Source organism: Triticum dicoccoides, chromosome 3B (assembly GCF_002162155.2).
Source record: "Triticum dicoccoides isolate Atlit2015 ecotype Zavitan chromosome 3B, WEW_v2.0, whole genome shotgun sequence".
NCBI lineage: Eukaryota > Viridiplantae > Streptophyta > Magnoliopsida > Poales > Poaceae > Triticum > Triticum dicoccoides.
This window is the reverse complement of record NC_041385.1, coordinates 746,322,635-746,332,647: the sequence shown is the minus strand read 5'-3', so window position 1 is coordinate 746,332,647 and position 10,013 is coordinate 746,322,635.

The window sequence follows — 10,013 nt, the reverse complement described above, 5'->3', positions numbered from 1 at the left end:
TCAATGGCATATTTTCTAATCTTCAAGCGCATTTTCTCCATCTTGATCTTGTGATCATCGACGACATTGGCAAGATGCAACTCCAATTCCATCTTCTTGTCCTCAATTCTTTTCAATTTTTCTTTCCAATACTCGTTTTCATTTTGAACTAAATTTAACCTATCGACAATAGGGTCGGTTGGAATTTCTGGTTCACATACCTCCTAGATAAAAATATATGTGTCAACTTGATGGGCATAATTTTTCATAAACACGAAATGCAACAAATAGTTATAAAATAGAATATACCACATCCGAATCATAAACCGGACGAGGGCTGACGGGGACGTATAACAAAACCATGACACTATGTATAACGAACAACGTATGGGTAAGATAATTATAGAAGTAACTATATATCTAAGTCACACAAATAACATGATTTTTTTATATAAAAAAGATAAGAACAAGAGGCTCACCACAAGGTGCTGCCGGCGATGGAACGCTGCGGGCGATCGACGGTGGTTAGGACGGATACAGGAAGGCACTAAGTAAACCACACCTACGTATGCAAACTAAGAGTTATTTAGCTCAAGTTGCTTATAAATCAAATAAACTACCACATATAATTCCTCCCAAATTACTACAACCCACAAATCACTATACTTATAGAGCATTGTAGGAGGTAATCTAGCAATAAGAGGTGAAAGGACAAAGTTGCTAACCTTTGTGATCACTTGGATGGATGGGGTGCCTTCAAATCTTGACAAAATTCATGAAAAACGGAGGATGAGCTCGAGAGGAGAGGAAGAAAATAGAGAGGAGAGTAAATGGGAAGAACAGAGAGCTTGGGATTGACAAAGGGTTTATATAGGATGATCTTTAGTCCTGGTTGATTATACAAATCGGGACTAAAGGTGCATCTCTAGTACCGGTTCATGCCATGAACCGGGACTAAAGATGTTGGTGGGGCCACATCCTGACAACAACCTGCCACCACCTCTTTAGTCCCGGTTCATGGAACGAACCGGTACTAGAGGTTCGCCACAAACCGGGACTAATGACCACCGCCCGCCTAGCTGTTGGAACCGGCACTAATCGTCACATTAGTGCCGATTCAACCACAAACTAGGACTAATGAGCTTCACATTAGGCCCTTTTTCTACTAGTGCAATGATAGAGATGATCTTAAGAAATTGTTAGTTAAGCCGAAAGAAAAATCTTTGAATGCTAGAATGCAATATGACCCTAAGTTTGCTACTTCACTATCTTTGTTATTGACAAGGATTATGAATTCTCTGTCGATCCTGAGTTAATTACTTTGGTTGAATCTGATCCTTTCCATGGTTATGAATCTGAAACTGTTGTGGCACATCTTACTAAATTGAATGGTATAGCCACCCTATTTGCTCATGATGAAAAAATTCGCTATTACTATGTTCTTAAGTTGTTTCCTTTCTCGTTAAATGGTGATGCTAAGATATGATTTAATTCTCTTGCTCCTGGTTGTGTGCATAGTCCCCAGGATATGATTTATTACTTCGAAAAATATTTTCCTGCCCATAAAAAACAAGCTGCCTTACAGGAAATATTTAACTTCGTGCAATTTAAAGAAGAGAGTCTCCCACAAGCTTGGGGGAGGCTTCTCCAATTACTTAATGATTTGCCTGATCATCCCCTCAAAAAAGTGAAATACTTGATATCTTTTATAATGGACCATCCGATGCTTCTAGGGACCACCTAGATAGTTAGCTGGTTGTGTTTTCAGGGAATGAACTATTGAGCAAGCTGAAGTGCCATTAACAATATATTGAGTAATGATAATGATTGGACTCTTCGTCAACCAACTCCTAAGCCAACTCCAAAGAAAAGAGGTATTCTTTTCCTTAGTCCTGAAGATATGCAAGAGGCGAACAAAACTATGAAAGAAAAGGGTATTAAAGCTGAAGATGTTAAGAATTTACTACCTATTGAAGAAATACATGATCTTGATAACCCGACACAAGTAGTAAAGGTAAATTCCCTCTATAGATTTCATGAGGGTGATATTACTCATAATAAGTCTGCTAGTCAATGCTTGGATGAATTTGATAACTTTATTGTGAAACAAGAAAACTTCAATGCATATGTTAGTAGACAATTGAAACGTAATGCTTATATGCTTGAGCGCTTGGGTGATTATATGTGTAGAACTGTTAATGATCTTAAGCTTATTAGTAAACTTGCTTCTATGGTAACAATTCAAGTAGAACAAGTACTCAAGGCACAAAATGATTTGTTGAATGAGATGAATAGTAAGAACAGTGATAATGCTGTTAGAGTTATGACTAGAGGTGGTAGAATGACTCAGGAACTGTTGTATCCTAAAGGCCACCCTAAGAGAACCGAGCAAGATTCTTAGAGAAAACACTGAAGCACCTAGTTTATCTAAGAAGAAAAGGAAAAATGATAGGATTGTGCATGCTTCTAGTGAACCTGTTATACACACACCTGAGAATACAAATGATATTTCTATTTATGATGCTGAAACACAATCTGGTGATGAACATGAACCAAGTGATAATGTTAATGATGATGTTCATGTTGATTCTCAACCTAGTAATGATAATGTTGTGGAGATTGAACCTGTTGTTGATCTTGATAACCCACAACCTAAGAATAAAATATATGATAAGAGAGTCTTTGTTGCTAGGAAGCATGGTAAAGAAAGAGAACCATGGGTTATGAAACCCATGCCCTTTCCTACTAAACCATACAAGAAAAAGGATGATGAGGATTTTGAGCGCTTTGTTGAAATGCTTAGACCTGTCTTTTTGCGTATGCGTTTGACTGATATTCTGAACGTGTCTCCCTATGCTAAGTATATGAAAGAGATTATTACAAACAAAAGAAAGATACCGGAAGCTAAAATTTCCACCATGCTTGCTAATTATACTTTTAAAGGTGGAATACCCAAGAAACTAGGAGATCCACGGATACCTACTATACCTTGCTCCATTAAAAGAAACTATGTTCAAACTGCTTTATGTGGTCTTGGAGCTGGTGTTAGTGTTATGCCTTTCTCTTTATATCGTTGAATTGATTTGAATAAGTTTAATCCAATTGAAATCTCTTTGCAAATGGCGGATAAATCAACTGCTATACCAATCGGTGTTTGCGAGGATGTGCCTTTCGTAGTTGCAAACATTACTATTTTTACGGACTTTGTTATTATTGATATATCCGAGGACGACAATATGTCAATAATCCTTGGTAGACCCTTTTTGAATACTACATGGTCTGTTATTGATTGCAACAAGGGCAATGTCACTTTTCATGTTAATGGTAATAAACATACGGTACACTTTCCGAAGAAACAACCTCAAGTGAATAGTATCAACTCTATTGGAGAAACTCCAACAATTGCTATTGGAGGTTTTAAATTTACTATTCCTTCTATCAAAAAGAAATATGATATTCTTATTGTTGGGGACATGCATATCCATGTTGAGGTAACCTAGTGTTATTAAAAATTCTCCGGTTTCATGTTATTCAGAAGAAGTTTGTTAATAAGACTTGATCAACCTTGTTAATGGATTCCTTTTGAGGGGCATGAGATGGATGAATTTAGAAAGCACAACTTTTTGTACCCACTTTTTACTTTCTATTCTTTAGATTTAATAAAGTAAAAATGCTATTATTTTTCTGATTTCTGAATTATCCGTGCAATAAAAAATGTCCCAAAAATAGAACTTCTTCAAATGCCCTGAAAAATGAGTATGATTTTTTCTAGAATATTTGAGAATTTTAGGCACGAAAAAATTTTAGGGGGATGCACCAGTGGGCCACAAGTCCACAGGGCACTCCCACGTGGCTCCCCCTTACTATGCCAACACCCATCCACTTCGTCTTCCTCCAGAAAAAATCTTCCCGTTGCTCAAACCCGTGTTCTAGCTCATTTTGCTGCCATTTTCGATCTCCTTGCTCAAAACTCCATTTGCAAAACTATTTTGGGGGATTGTTCATCGGTATGTGGCTCCTCCAATGGTCCAATTAGTTTTTATTCTAGTGCTTTATATATTGCACAATTTTTCTGCTATGGTGGCCTTGTTCATGAGCTTGCATGTCAAATTTATATGGTCCAAAGTAGTTTTGTTGCATGATATAGCCTCTAGGCACTTGTGGGAGTAGTTGCTATTAGTTTTATTGAGTTTTGTTCACTTTTATTTTGAGTCACTAAAAATTTCAGAAATTTTTAGAGAAAAGATAAGAAATGATGAAGAGATGATTAAGGTGTTCTTCAAGCCAGAATTGGAATGAAAATGAAAATGAAAATGAAAAGAAGAAGAAGCCCAAGTACAACCTTCCTCACACCACGGAGGTTCGGCCGTGTGAATGGCCAAGTGATGCATTCTTGAGGGCGACCAGAATTTATGATGATTTGTATTTATTGGCGGAGAATGCAGGCATCACCGACTTCCTCCATGATAAGTGTGACCAATACCTCCTTCTCACTAACACCTTCGTGCAAAATTTTCACTTTCGTTATAGTTAAATCCTCCTATGGTAGAATTTCACCTATATGATGTGCCTGAGAAAATTACTCCTTGTGACTTTTCCAATGTTTGTAAATTACCTTATGAGGGCAGTGTCAGTGAACCACGTCCTAGAGATGTGGAGGACTTTACTGCTGAAACTACTATGGGAGAAGAGAGAAGGGTGTTGAAAGCGATAGTTGCTACTTTACATTTTTCCTGTTTTACGCTATTATTCATTATTTGCTGGGAGATGTTTAATTGGTCATGGGGAGAGTGGAGGACTCAATGCTCCTCACCTTGCCATTTTGCGCCATGCCATACATTCTGATAGAAATTTTATTTTGGGCGCTATGGTTTCTCAAAGGTTGAGCTTAGACTTCGAGGGGCCCTATTTTTGGAGGTATCTATGCTTCTTACCTAGCTAAAATTTTTGAGCTTCCCATTAGGTTTGATGAGAAGGAAGAGTTGTTGTTACAAACTGGATATTTCCACTATGCTAGTATGGTAGCACATGATTTTATTGCTAAAGATGATGATAGGTGGCTCATTTATAACTTAGTATTCAGCCAGGGTACTCGTCAAATTATTACATTTCCTGTACCTTCCTTGTGGATATTCATTCAAGCAGGTACACTATCAAATATGAGGACATTTATGCATACTGGGAGCAGACGCGATCCCCATTACCTGAGCCATCATTATCACCCGAGCCATACCACGAGCCTGTTTATCAGTGGGAGCTACTACGTCTTGAGCTTGCGTTGGTTTTCCTTGAAGAGGAAAGGGTGATGCAGCACAGTAGCGTAAGTATTTCCCTCAGTTTTTGAGAACCAAGGTATCAATCCAGTAGGAGGCTCCTCACAAGTCCCACGAACCAACAGAAACAAACAAAGAACTCGCAACCAACGCGATAAAGGGGTTGTCAATCCCTTCACGGCCACTTGAGAAAGTGAGATCTGATAGAGATAATATGATAAGATAAATATATTTTTGGTATTTTATAATATATAGGCAAAAAGTAAAGATGCAAATAAAAGTAGATTGAAAGCTTATATGATAAAAGATAGACCCGGGGGCCATAGGTTTCACTAGTGGCTTCTCTCAAGATAGCATAAGTATTACGGTGGGTGAACAAATTACTGTCGAGCAATTGATAGAAAAGCGAATAATTATGAGATTATCTAGGCATGATCATGTATATAGGCATCACGTCCGCAACAAGTAGACCGACTCCTGCCTGCATCTACTACTATTACTCCACACATCGACCGCTATCCAACATGCATCTAGAGTATTAAGTTCATAAGAACAGAGTAACACATTAAGAAAGATGACATGACGTAGAGGGATAAACTCAAGCAATATGATATAAACCCCATCTTTTTATCCTCGATGGCAACAATACAATACGTGCCTTGCAACCCTTTCTGTCACTAGGTAAGGACACCGCAAGATCGAACCCAAAGCTAAGCACTTCTCCCATGGCAAGAAAGATCAATCTAGTAGGCCAAACCAAACAGATAATTCGAAGAGACTTGCAAAGATAACTCAATCATACATAAAAGAATTCAGAGAAGATTCAGATATTTCTCATACATAAACTTAATCATAAACCCACAATTCATCGGATCTCGACAAACACACCGCAAAAAGAGTTTACATCGAATAGATCTCCACAAGAGAGGGGGATAACATTGTATTGAGACCCAAAGAGAGAGAAGAAGCTAACTAGCTAAAAACTATGGACCCGAAGGTCTGTGGTAAACTACTCACAACTCATCGGAAGGCTATGGTGTTGATGTAGAAGCCCTCCATGGTCGATTCCCCCTCCGGCGAAGTGCCGGCGAAGGCTCCAAGATGGGATCTCGCAGATACAGAAGGTTACGGTGGCGGAAATATTTCTTTGCTGGCTCTCTGGATGTTTTCGGGGTACGTAGGTATATATAGGAGGAAGAAGTACGTCGGTGGCCACTCGAGGGGCCGAGGAGACAGGGACGCGCCCAGGAAGGGTGGGCGCGCCCTCCTATCTCCTGGCCGCCTCGATTCTTCTTGACCTGCACTCCAAGTTCTCCGGATCACGTTCGTTCCAAAAATCACGCTCCCGAAGGTTTCATTCCGTTTGGACTCCGTTTGATATTCCTTTTCTTCGAAATACTAAAATAGGCAAAAAAAACAGCAATACGGGCTGGGCCTCCGATTAGTAGGTTAGTCCCAAAAATGATATAAATGTGTAAAATAAAGCCCACAAACATCCAAAACAGGTAATATAATAGCATGGAACAATAAAAAATTATAGATATGTTGGAGACGTATCAAGCATCCCCAAGCTTAATTCCTGCTCATCCTCGAGTAGGTAAATGATAAAAATAGAACTTTTGATGTGGAATGCTACCTAGCATATTCTCAATCTATTTCTCTTTATTATGGCATGAATGTTCAGATCCAAATGATTCAAGATAAAAGTTCATATTGACAAAAGAAATAGTAATACTTCAAGCATAATAATAAAAGCAATCATGTCTTCTCAAAATAATATGGCTAAAGAAAGTTCATCCCTAAAAAATCATATAGTTTAGACTATGCTTCATTTTCATCACACAAAGATGTTCCCAACTTCTACACCCCCGATGACAAGCCAAGAAATTGTTTCGTACTTAAGTAATCTCAAACTTTTTCAACCTTCACGCAATACATGAGCGTGAGCCATGGATATAACACTATGGGTGGAATAGAATAATGATGTGGATTGTGTGGAGAAGGCAAAAAAAGGAGAAAGTCTCACATTGATGAGGATAATCAACGGGCTATGGTGATGCCCATCAATTGATGTCAACATGAGGAGTAGGGATTGCCATGCAACGGATGCACTAGAGCTATAAATGAATGAAAGCTCAACAAAAGAAAACTAGTGGGTGTGCATCCAACTTGCTTGCTCACGAAGACCTAGGGCATTTGAGGAAGCACATCATAGGAATATACAAGACAAGTTCTATAATGAAAAATTCCCACTAGTATATGAAAGTGACAACATATGAGACTCACTATATAAAAAACATGGTGCTACTTTGAAGCACAATAAATGAGACTCACTACATGAAGAACAAGGTGCTACTTTGAAGCACAAGTGTGGAAAAAGAGATAGTAACATTGCCCCTTTTTATTTTTCTTTTTTTTCTTTTTTCTTTTTTTCTTTTTTCTTTTTTTTCTTTTTTGGGCCTTTCCTTTTTTTCTTTTTTTTTCTTTTTGGGCAATGCTCTAATAATGATGATCATCACACTTTCATTGATTACAACATATAAATTACAACTCGAAACTAGAACAAGATATGACTCTATATGAATGCCTTTGGCGGTGTACCGGGATGGTGCAATGAATCGAGAGTGACATGTATGAAAATTATGCATGGTGGCTTTGCCACAAATACGATGTCAACTACAGGATCATGCAATGGCAATATAACAAAAGTAATGTATGTCATGATGATGATGAACAGAACGGTGGAAAGTTGCATGGCAATATATCTCGGAATGGCTATGGAAATGCCATAAATAGGTAGGTATGGTGGCTGTTTTGAGGAAGATATAAGGAGGTTTATGTGTGATAGAGCGTATCATATCACGGGGTTTGGATGCACCGACAACGTTTGCACTAACTCTCAAGGTGAGAAAGGGCAATGCACGGTATCGAAGAGGCTAGCAATGATGGAAAGGTAAAAGTGCGTATAATCCATGGACTCAACATTAGTCAAAAGAACTCATATACTTATTGCAAAAATTTAGAAGTCATCAAAAATCAAGCACTACGCGCATGCTCCTAGAGGGATAGATTGGTAGGAAAAGGCCATCGCTCGTCCCCGACCGCCACTCATAAGGATCACTACAAAAAAAACACTTCCATGATGATACGGGTTTGTCACAGTAGGTCGCGTTTTTTGTCATGCATGTACAGCCATGACGATTTTATGACAGAATCAAGATAGTGTTACATGTGTTGTCGTAGAAGTGTTCCATGACATTACCAAAATTATCATCACGGAAGTGTCCACTTCCATGACGATAAATCGCGTGTCACAGAAGTGCTTTCATCAAGGGTGACCAACACATGGCATCCATCGTAACGGAACGCCGTTAAGCTATCGGGTCGGGTTTTGGATCCGATAACCCGTTAACAGCCCCGACCAATGGGGATTTTCCACATGTAAAATCATCATTGGCTGGAGGAAACACGTGTCGGCTCACCGTTGGGACAGATGTCATACGCTCATTGGACAGAAGGCGCCTATGATACGGTGACATGTGGCACGGTGCAACAGAGGCCCATTCATGTGAAAATGCCGACCCGTTTGACTTGGTCAAAAGGTGGCAGGCCGGCCCACGGAAAGCCTGTTAACGGCCTGTTCACATATAGCCCATTTACAACCCGCTAACCCAGGGCCTGTTATGCCCTATCTGAATTAGGCCTAGTAGCATCATCTGGGCCGTCCAATATGATTCCATCCCATTTTAACTTCCGGCCCATGTGTGGCCCATGACTTCTTTCGGCCCATATGAGGCCCTTTGTAACTCTTGGCCCATTAACGGCCCGTGGTGAAACTGGCCCGTAATGAACAGTGTATCACTTTATACCCATTAACGGCCCGCTATTCCATTGGGCCATTTCCAGGCCAAGTTATCTTTCGGCCTTCTCAGGGCCCATTGATTCTTGGGCTCATTTGCAGCATTCGGTTACATACGACCCATTACTGTCATTTTCTGCTTATGGGCCAAATTCAGCCTGTCGTTACAGTCGGCCCGTTTGCCGACCGTTAATACGTTGGGCCGTTTTCATGTAAAAAAACCTGTTGGGCTGTTTCATAGAGTTATCAAATATGGCCTATTAACGGCCCGTTATGGTCCGTGAATAGTACGGCCCATGATTGGTGGAACGATGATACGCCCATTAGAAGGCCCATGGATCCTACGTCCCGTCTGAGTCCATGAATAGTACAGCCCCTAGAAGGCCCATGGATCGTACGTCTCGTAGAAGGCCCATGGACCCTATGACCCGTAGAAGGCCCATGGACCCTACGGCTCGTAGAAGGCCCATGAATCCTAAGGCCCGTATAGAAGGCCAATGGATCCTATGGCCTGTATAGAAGGCCAATGGATCCTATGGCCTGAAGAAGGCCCATGGGTCATACGGCCTGCAGGAGGCCCATGGTTACAACAGTCCGTGTGTTGCCATGATTATTTTGGCTTAGTTACCAAAAATAGGCTATTGTGGCCACTAGAAAAACACAGAAAAAGAACTGCAGTGACTACAAGCAAACAACTAAACAAGACAATAAGGAAATAAATAAGCAAGCAATAAACGCTAGCCTATTACCGCTATTACACATATTACATCCACTGGTCATCAAAGTTTGCCACCAGTGCAAATATAGGGAACAAAGCAGCATATTACGTACACTGGCCGTCAAAATTGGCCACCAGTGCAAATAAACTCGGCAGCAAAACAAGAGCATAACTGAAACAACTT